Here is a 9168-nt window from a genome sequence, read left to right as displayed (position 1 = left end):
TCCCTCCCACTCCCCTTTGGTTTGCTTTCTGCTGCCATCCCATGGGGAACCAGAGGGGAGGGATGGGATCCCTGCTTGTGGCACGCTGATCCGGAAAATGAACACTGCAAAGCTTCTTACCAGGGGCTCCAAACACTTGGAAAAAAATGAGGTCTTCTGGGATGAAGGTAACAAAATCCTAAAATCCCCCCTGTTAGAAATGGCATGCCCAAGTGAGAAGTAACAGAGCGAGATGCACCGGTGTTCACCTGCTCATTTAGGGAGGATGCCAAGACCATCTGAATGGTCTGGTCCAAACAGGTCCTTGAAGACTTCTACCTCCCCACAGGAGTTAACCAAGGAGGAGTCTCAGTCCAGGCAGAGGAGAAGGTTTTAGTCTGAGTCCCTGAGTGTGAAAAGCTTTGTGTCTCTACAGGAGAGGCCAAAGCCATCACAGAGAAGCTGATTTTGCAAATAGGGAACGTTGCAGGTTTAATCCACGTGGCCCTCTACAGCATCTGGCTTGGCACCGCTCAGGGAATGAGCTGTTGGAGCTGGGACAGTCAGGGACGAGGACAAGGACACTAGGGTCCTGGCTGCAGGACTCAGGCTGGCTAGGAGAGTGCTGGCTTGGGACCAAGTCAGTCATGGAGACCATCTCATTTTGAGTTTCTCTTTGCAGCCCTTCCACAAAAGGCAGTGGTGTGGTAGTGAGAAGGACGATGGTCCACGTTTTGGAAGCGCTGTCAGTGTCAGGGAGAAGGAGGGACCAGAGGGTCACGGGGGCCGGTGCAAGAGAAACGGGCTGCAGGCGAGAATGCTTATTGCACAGTGCGCTGCAGGTCTTGTAAGGAGACTTGCGGGATGAGGTGGGACCAAGCCAGGGCTTGCTGAAGCGGCTGTCCATAAACACAGCAGCGGAGAAGGTAGAGGAGAAAGCGGTTATTTGTTTGAAAGCAATGTTGGCACAAAAACAAACAAGGCTAACCCCGTCAGGGATCAGTACAGCTGCGTTTCCAACCATGAGAACAGGGAGGGCCGGGAACTGCCCGGTCCCAGCAAGAGGTGGTCTCTGCCTGCGTCCCCACGGAGAACCGCTCCCCCTTCGCCAGAGACACGGCTCTGTGACGGGGACTGCAGTTCGGTTTCAAAGCACAGCCAGCACCAAACTCCTGGGTTCACTTCCCTCTGTGCGGGTGGTTTATGTGAGTTTGGTGCAACCGCTTATCCTGGTGGTGGGTGTGAAATGGTGCCCAAGAAGGGAGCTGCCAGATCAGCGTTTGCAGAGCGCAGAGGAGCTCTGAGGAGCTTGGCTGGCGACGTGCTTGGTCCTACACTTTGCAGCTTGCAAGACAGAGTGAGGCTGTCTGACTACGGCTGGGATTTGGGATTGCTCAGTTTTTATGGTGCATTTGATGGGGGAGGCCAGCAGGTTGCAGGAAACGAGGAGAGGAGATTATGGTCATGCCCAGGCTGAAGCAGCGAGAGGACGAGGTCCATGGCAGTTTTGCAGAGCCTATTCCCACATGGAGGAGCTGGAGGCAGATGCGTTCACCACCTGGGCTGCCTTTGATCACAGCAGGCAAACTGCAGAATTGCAACAGCCTAGATGAAAGGAAAAGCAAAGAGAAGAAGGAAGAAAAAAAGCTCTTATCTGCTGCGGGCAGTGGTGTCGCACGCTCCAGATGGCACATGCAGGAGTGGTAGCGCTCTCAGCAACATCTTCCAATAGCTTCTGAGAGCAAAAAGAGCTTCTGGACTGTTGGAGGCAGACCCCTCCTGAACAGAAAGGAGGTCTAATGCCCTGGCTTGCATTTTCCATAGCTCACGGCTTCTGCAGCCCCGAGAACAGGGTGCTGAAAACACGGCACCACGGTACGGATGTGATCCACAAGAAAGGTCGTTGGGAGCAGCTGGCTGCTAACACAGAGCAGATGTGCACCACTGAATACACAGCACCTGGCCAAACACACGTGAAAGCAACAACCAAGTCGTTATCTTTGGAAGCTGATAGACATCCCGAGCCTGGCAAGAATCAGCGAGATACAGGGAACCAAAGCAGCAGAGGGAGGCAGGGGAAATCCTGATCACTGTTAGCAGCAGAGCAGGGACGGAGCTGGCGCGGCTCCCCACGCAAAGCGGCCCATTCTGCTGCGGTGACCTTCGCAGACCAGCTGTCGAGCGCTTCAGTGAGGACAACGTCCCCGCAGCTGACGTGTCAGTTTATTCCCAGCTTATTTCTGAAAGAAGGGCTCAGACGCTCCACATAGGCTCAGCCTCTGCTATGGGAAGTTGGCAGAACCAGCGAGAAACACAGGGCGAGCCAGCCTCGGATGGAGAGCGGGGCCCACGGTGGCAGTGGATGGGCGCTGCCCAGCATGGGGGGAGGCACTCGCGCCCGGCGGCCTGGGGCTGTGACGGTGAAAAGCGGTGGAAGGGACAAGCGAAAAGAGACAGAGGCCTGACCCTGGTGCTTCTAACGGGCCGTGGGGAGGGATGGGCAGGAAAACACTGCTGAAAACCATTTCGTGTCTGAAGGTACCTGTCTGCTGAAGTCAACATCGTTTGTCAAAATGGCCCAGTTTTGCCCAATTTGTAATGGAAAGCACCTGTCTGGCTCGCAGACTTAGTTTGAAAAGAAAAAAAAATAACGGTGCTGCACAGTCAGTAGAAGCACGCGGAGCAGAGGGTGGCTGCGGGGCCCTCTGTGTGCTCTGCCTCCTCCCCACCCCAACGACACTGCCTGCAGATGCGCTGGGCTTAAGAAATACAAAGGGTTCTGAGCCTAAAAGGAAACCTGCATGAAAAGATCAAGTCTCTCCCAGTGCCAGCAACACCAGCAAAGAGCAGACCCACTGCAGTTAAAGAATCCAGATTCTTTGGAAATAAACACACATCAGAGCTTAAAATCAGGAATCCTGGCTTCGTCTCTGTGTTGTTTACCCGTGCTGTCTTTGTTTCCCTGTAGACCGGTACCTGGCGTGCCGAGATGGCGCCATGCCGAGCAGCCATCAGATACCAAGCTGCTGCGTCAGACTGAAAATCCCATCCACTCCTCCACTAGGAAAACACCCAGCGACTCCGCCAGAGCTGGAGCAGCCCCGCGCCGGGAGGAGAACCCCAGGGAACGGCTCTCCCACACAGACAGCCCGCTGGGAATGCTGCCCCGAGCTCAAAATTACATTTCTTTGCATGTCCCTGATTTAGCAGGAGCACTTGATACCGGTGAAGTGGGAGGAGAGTCTAAAAACTGAACTTCTTCCCTGGCGTTGCTGTTTTCTTGGCAGCGCTTCCCCTCCATTCAGATATGGAAGAGCTGACTCCTTGTTTCCCATGGGCACAGCAGCTGCTTTGCAACATAGTATCAACCGTCAGGGTTAAAAAAAAAATATTTGCATTTAATTCTAGTGTCTTGTTTATGATTATGTTTCTGCTGACTCCTTGTAAATCACCATTCCGGTAACACTGCCCTTTTCCAAGGCAGATGTTTTTTTTCACACCTAATCCCCTCGTCAAATTCTCTAAAAAAATAAAAACATTGGAAACACGCCAGAAATCTCACAGCTCCACGGGCGGGAAGGGGTTCCCAGGGCCCCGGGTCCGGCCGCCCTGGCAGAGCGGGGCTGTCGGCAGCTCTAGGTCAAGGCAGCCGGGCTCTGTCCCGCCAAGGGTTGGAAACCTCCTCGGGTGGAGACACCCCCATGTCTGGGCAACGAACCCAACAGCTTTATATCCAGTTGAACAGAACGCTTTATTCAACTAACAAAATGGCTTTTTGTCATTTGACTTTTTGAGGTCAATGGTTGTGCAGCCCTGGGCTTAACCCGCCGGAGTAACTTAGGGCAGAGTCGGTTCTGGGGAGGGAAGGGATAACGCTCACTACTCTCCCCTGAGCCTTCGCCGGCCTTGACCGAGTCTTTGGAGCCGCAAAAACTGATGGAAAATTGAACCTCACACAGATTATTTCAGCCCATAAAATGTAACAGAATTTAAATGAACAAAATACACCGTCAGAGTCACTCTGAGAGGCCGAGCCAGTGACCGGCGACTGGCACGAGCCAAGTGCAATCAGGGAAAGGCGCTGCCATTAACAAATCCTGTACACTTAAGTTTCCCCCCGTTTCCAGGCTGGCTGTTAAACAAATCAGACAGCAACACCCCAGGTCCCCGTGCTCAGTGGGCTGTGCCCGTCGGCGGGGGACGGTGCTGGCTTTGCCAGCAGCCCAGAGCACTCCCGTCCCTTCCCGGCCCCTCGGCTGAGCTCCCACGCTGTCTGAGGGATGCACTGGACGTCAGGCTGGCTGGCAAACGCTGGGGCATGATTGCACTGGCCACCAGCCAGTACCACTGGCCCTCCGGGCATGGCTTGCCACAGACCTCCTGTGGCCTCAGGGACAGTTTGAGGAGTTTGTTCTTCTGTCCTTGCTCATTTGTCCCCGGCTGCAGGGGCGAGCATTGTGAACCAGAGCAGGGAACAAATCCAACTGAGAAATACCACACACACACACACACCCCCACCCCAAAAAAAAAAAGAAAAGAAAGAGGGATTATTTTTCAGACCTTTCATTTCTTCATCCTGGTTCATTCCGTGCTGGCTCAGTGCAAGGGTGGGGGTGAGCTGAGACGGAGAAGGAGACAGGGCTGTGACCAGGACCTGCTGCCGGGCTGACCCCATCCTCTCCCCTCTCCTGGCCCATTTGCAGTCCTGAGCTCCGGGGGAGCCCTGAGAGCTGGAGCCACGCCAGGGACCAGCCTCAAGCACAGGTCCTGAGCAAAGGGCTATGTCTGTGTCTGTCCCTGTCCTTAGCAAGAAGACAGCTGTGAAGACAGTTATCTGGGCAGTTCATGGCTGCCTTTGTCCTGGGCATTTGTAACCCTCTCTCCATCACACCCCCTTGTCACCCAGGCAGTTGAACCTTCTGGTGCACCAGCTGCAAACAATTGTGCTTGAGTACTTCTGCAGGGAGAGACAATTTTGGTATTGACAGATACTTAATGGCCCCTCACAAGAGATGCCTGCTCCTCTCTCTGTGAACAAAGGCGACGGGATGTGCAGGGTGTTAGGGCAGCACTTCATCCATCAAGGCCCACAGCTGTCATGCTCAGCAAGAGCAGAGCTTTGCTGAAGACTTGTGGTGCGATTTAACCCGCAAGAGGCCAACATGAGGCTTCGCCTTCATTCTGTCCCCTCTGCTCTTGCCTTCACCTGGCAACTGAAGTTGCTTATTGCTCACCGAAGCTGGACAGGCAACGCCAGAGGCCGCAGACAGCGGAGCCTGGCCGCACAGGCTGTGTAGCATAGCATCCCCGTCCTTCCCACCCCAGCAGTTTGCCCAAACCTTTCTGGCTCTGGTGGTAGGGACTTGCTTTGAGAGAGCAGCAGGAGAGCGAGACCATTTGCGCTGCCAGCGCTCCCACTGCCGCCTGCCCCCAGAAACACAGCTGGAGCCCCGCACCTGCAGCCTCCGTGCTGCAGGAGATTCTCCTGCCTGCTCTGTCGGGGCAGCTGCCTTCGCCCTGAGCAGCTCGACTGCCCGCATTGCCGCCCTGGCACCAGCGGCCCTCAGTCCTGCCAAGGACACCCCAGGCTGCCTGACGCCCGGACAGCGGGGCGAGCTGCCCAGCTCTGCATCTCTAAATAAAAGGTCTTGAAGACCTTTGTGGGAGAATGTGGCGTTGCTGGGGGCTAGAGGTGCTCTTTTCACGTATCGTCCTCTTCACAGACGTGGCAGGACCTTTCTCCCTGTGCTAAGGTTGCGTGGGCTGCTTGCTCCTTCCTCCTGGGCACGATTCCTTGGAGCAGGGAGCAGTTCTGCCCCATGTGCAGCTCTTGTGTTTCCGAGGATGGTTTTCTAGGGATTCCTGCAGTCCTTGAGCATGGGTATGTGTTCGTCCAGCCGAGGTGACCCCTCAGGGCCTCTGCCCATGGTGCTTCAGTGAGGGAGGATAATTAGGGACGCGAGTCTGATAGCGCGCACACAAACGATGGCAAAAATGCCAACGGATGCAAAACGAAGTGATGACACAGGCAGTCAGCACAGCGGCGAGCTGCAGCCGTGCCCTGCCACATCAGTCTTGCCACACGCTTCTGTGCTTTCGCAGACTGAAGAGAGTCCTTCTGACACGGCCCACCCTCCCTGCGATCGGCTTTTAAGCCTCTTCCAACCCCTCGGCCTCCGGCTTCGCACAGGAGCACACGTCCCGGCTCCAGAGCGAAGGCAGGAGCAGCTGGAAGCCCCTTTGCAGAGCAGAGCCTACAACCACACCCCCCAGCAAGCCCAGCTTAGCTCCGGCTCTTCACCATGCTGTAAACCTGATTTGTTTCTATTAATTTTTAGAACTCTGGCAGTCTGAAACCATGGCAGAAAATACCTCTTTTTCTCCTCCAGCTCACTGATGGAGCATTTGGGTAGCACCGAGTCAAGGAGGGAGATCTGCAGCATCCCCTTGCAACATCCCCACAGGGCAATGACCTCCAGCTCACAGGTGAGCTCTATCAGCCAGAAAAGATGTAATCTATTTGGTCTATGATTTTACAGAGCAGTAACTTTTGAATCAGTTGCGAACACTAAGTCAAACCCTCGCAAGAGGTAAAGTGAGCACGAGGACATTTGTTAACCCAGCTTGTCACCCCATTGCAAATGATCTCAGTTCCATTTGACAGGACTGTGGTAGAGTTAACTTTACATTCAAATGAAATTTACACTTACCGTGGTGGCTTGCAAACAAGCCTTCAAGTCTCCAGCTCCGTGGGGGCAGAGCTGGGAAGCATGGCCTGCCAAGGTTGTTGGCACGCTGGTAGCACTGGGCTGGAAGCACAGCTCTGGGCATGTGGAAGGGAGCCGCTGGCACTGGTGGGCATCCCTTTCTCCTTCACCCCTGCCTGGAGAGGCCACGTCCCTGCAGTGAGCTCCCCGGCTGCCGTCGGACAGGCGGCCACAGCTATCTGTGTCGCAGGCGGGCTCTTTGCAACGCCAGTGCCAGCTGGGCTGCAGAGGCCGCCTCTGAGGGGCTCGGTGGGGAGCACCTGCTTCCCTCCCGCCGGGTCTCCGGAGCCTGAAGGACCTGTATTTGTCCTCTTATTAATGCTTTAGCAACAGAGGCCGTGTTGTTGCACATTCACAAGATGCCGGAGTGCTCCATGGGCACCCTGGTCCCCGAGGCAGGGACGTGTAGGACAGTACTGCCCCAGATATGCCGTACCACACATCCCAGTGCCACCACGCCATTAACCAGTGTCACACCATCTTGAGCACGTCCTCTGGGCGCTGCTCTGGCCCAAGGGCTCTGCTGCACTGTGCATGCAGATCTGGTCGCCCACGGGTGCAATGCCATTTGCCTCCTGCCTCGCTGATGTGAACATGCAGCAAACCAGAGTGCGGAAAGGATCTGGGCTAGAAAAAAAGCTACACTGATTGATTTATTAACCCAGAACCTGCAAAAGTGGGAGAAGCTGCAAAAGGCTGCCCTTCCTCCCAGCTTCCCTGTGGTGAAGCTCGAATGTTGGAGCAAACTCCAAGACCTTGGTTCTGGCCAGAGGTTTCCTTTCAAGGCATCATCACTGACGCAAAAATGATCTCCTGCCTTCTCCCTTCCCCAGCTCCCCCTGCCCCCCGCGCTGTTGTAAAATGGAGGCGCAGCTGCATTGCAAACCAGGCTCAGGGAGGATTTGGGTTAAATCTAACCAGGCAAAGCAGAAAGGCAAATTTTAATGCCAGTATCTCCTGGCATTTGTTCCGTACGAGGCCACAGAAGCATTTCCATGGGATTAGGGGGAAGGCAGCACCACATCTTTTGGCAGTCGAGCTTTGCAGCATTCAGGGCTTTACAAGGCTCAGAGCTCGTGTAGCTGCACAGGGCTGACTGGATGGAGCTGCCGCAGCCGTGCCCCTGCCCTCGCCCTGCCCCTGGGCTTACTGTGCCCTTCCTGAGCCCTTTCAGCACAGAAATCCCCCCGAAAGCACAGCCCAGCAAAGCAAAGCGGCTGCCGTGCCAGCCGGTTAGCACACGGGGATGCTCACACAGATCCGATGGAGAGTTGGAGCTGGGGTGAGGCAGTGGGACTGGGGCGATGGGGGCTGGCCGGGGGCTACAGGGGTAGCAAGGTCCAGAGACTAGAAATTAAACCCTCTCAGAAAGTGCCTGTACAGAAAGGGGTGAGCTATCTCTGAGCCCAACTTCCCAATTTGACAAGAAATGCGAACAAACCATCCAGCACGGTCCTGGGCAACCAGCTCGGGGTGACCTGCTCCGGCACGGGGCTGGAGAAGGTGACCTCCTGAGGTCCCTCCCAACCTCAACCACCCTGTGAACTAGTACTTCAAAACCAAAGCTGGGCATTTGCTCTGTGGACAAATGTCTTTTCCCCTTTATGCCTGTCCCTCGGTGAGCGCATCTCGAGTTTGGTTTTCAGCCTCGAAGGAGTAGATATAGTCCCATCATTTATGGAGCAACTCCTGTTATTTGAAGAACTGTAGGGGTGTCATGTACTTCCTTCTGAAAGCCTGTCGTTCTCTAGAAACGATGTGCGTGGCATGGCGTCAGGAGGAAAAGGGATCCCAGAGGCCAAATACTCGGGGAACGGCGGGTTCAGAAATATTAAACACATTTTTCAGAAAGGAGGATTACTGTTAAGATCTGTGTAGCACAGGGGAACGAAATATTTAAAAGAATCCAAGAAATGCATTCGACACTGGCACTGCCTACTGCATATTGGCAAAAGCAGCAGAGAAATTGAAACCTAATCCAAAAGCCCATTTGACAACGACCTGTTAGAAACCTTCCCCAGAGGCCCCGAGCAGGGCATGGGGATTGAGGGACCGTGAACGACCGCGGTGGGGTCTGCAGGAAACCCACAGACGCTGCAAGCATGCCAGGCGCACGGGCTGGTGGCACGGCCAGACCCTTTGCCACGGCAGGGCTAGCAGCCTGCCGAGAGGCTGTGAGATTCGCTGCAGCCATCGCATTGCTCTGTCGACCCTGGAACAGATGTAGCTGAAACCGATCCCGTTGAGCGAACACGCTTTCCAGCGGGACCGCAAGGCAGGAGGGCGCGGACTGCGACAGGCTAATGCTGTACGCATGTTTCCTCCTTTGTAAGCTCAAATAAAGCTAGCCTAAAGGAACATCGAATGCTAACTTAAAGCAAGTGCTTTTGATGTTTTAAACTAATCCCTTTCCAACAGGGAC

General features: G+C 54.9%; 1 long non-coding RNA gene across 1 annotated transcript; it reads right to left on the bottom strand.

Annotated features, from left to right (window-relative positions):
- Positions 1 to 519: 519 nt before the first annotated feature.
- LOC148056618 (uncharacterized) lies at positions 520 to 4799 on the bottom strand. Its single transcript, XR_015702814.1, has 2 exons — positions 4540 to 4799; positions 520 to 1584 (listed from the first exon to the last, which is right to left on the bottom strand). It is a non-coding gene; the product is annotated as an uncharacterized LOC148056618 (long non-coding RNA).
- Between the last annotated feature and the right edge of the window lie 4369 nt (positions 4800 to 9168).

This window comes from Nipponia nippon, unplaced genomic scaffold, assembly GCF_047370975.1.
Source record: "Nipponia nippon isolate SJK-2023a ecotype South Korea unplaced genomic scaffold, ASM4737097v1 scaffold_12, whole genome shotgun sequence".
NCBI lineage: Eukaryota > Metazoa > Chordata > Aves > Pelecaniformes > Threskiornithidae > Nipponia > Nipponia nippon.
The sequence above is the reverse complement of the archived record's forward strand: the minus strand, read 5'-3'. Positions and strand labels throughout refer to the sequence as shown.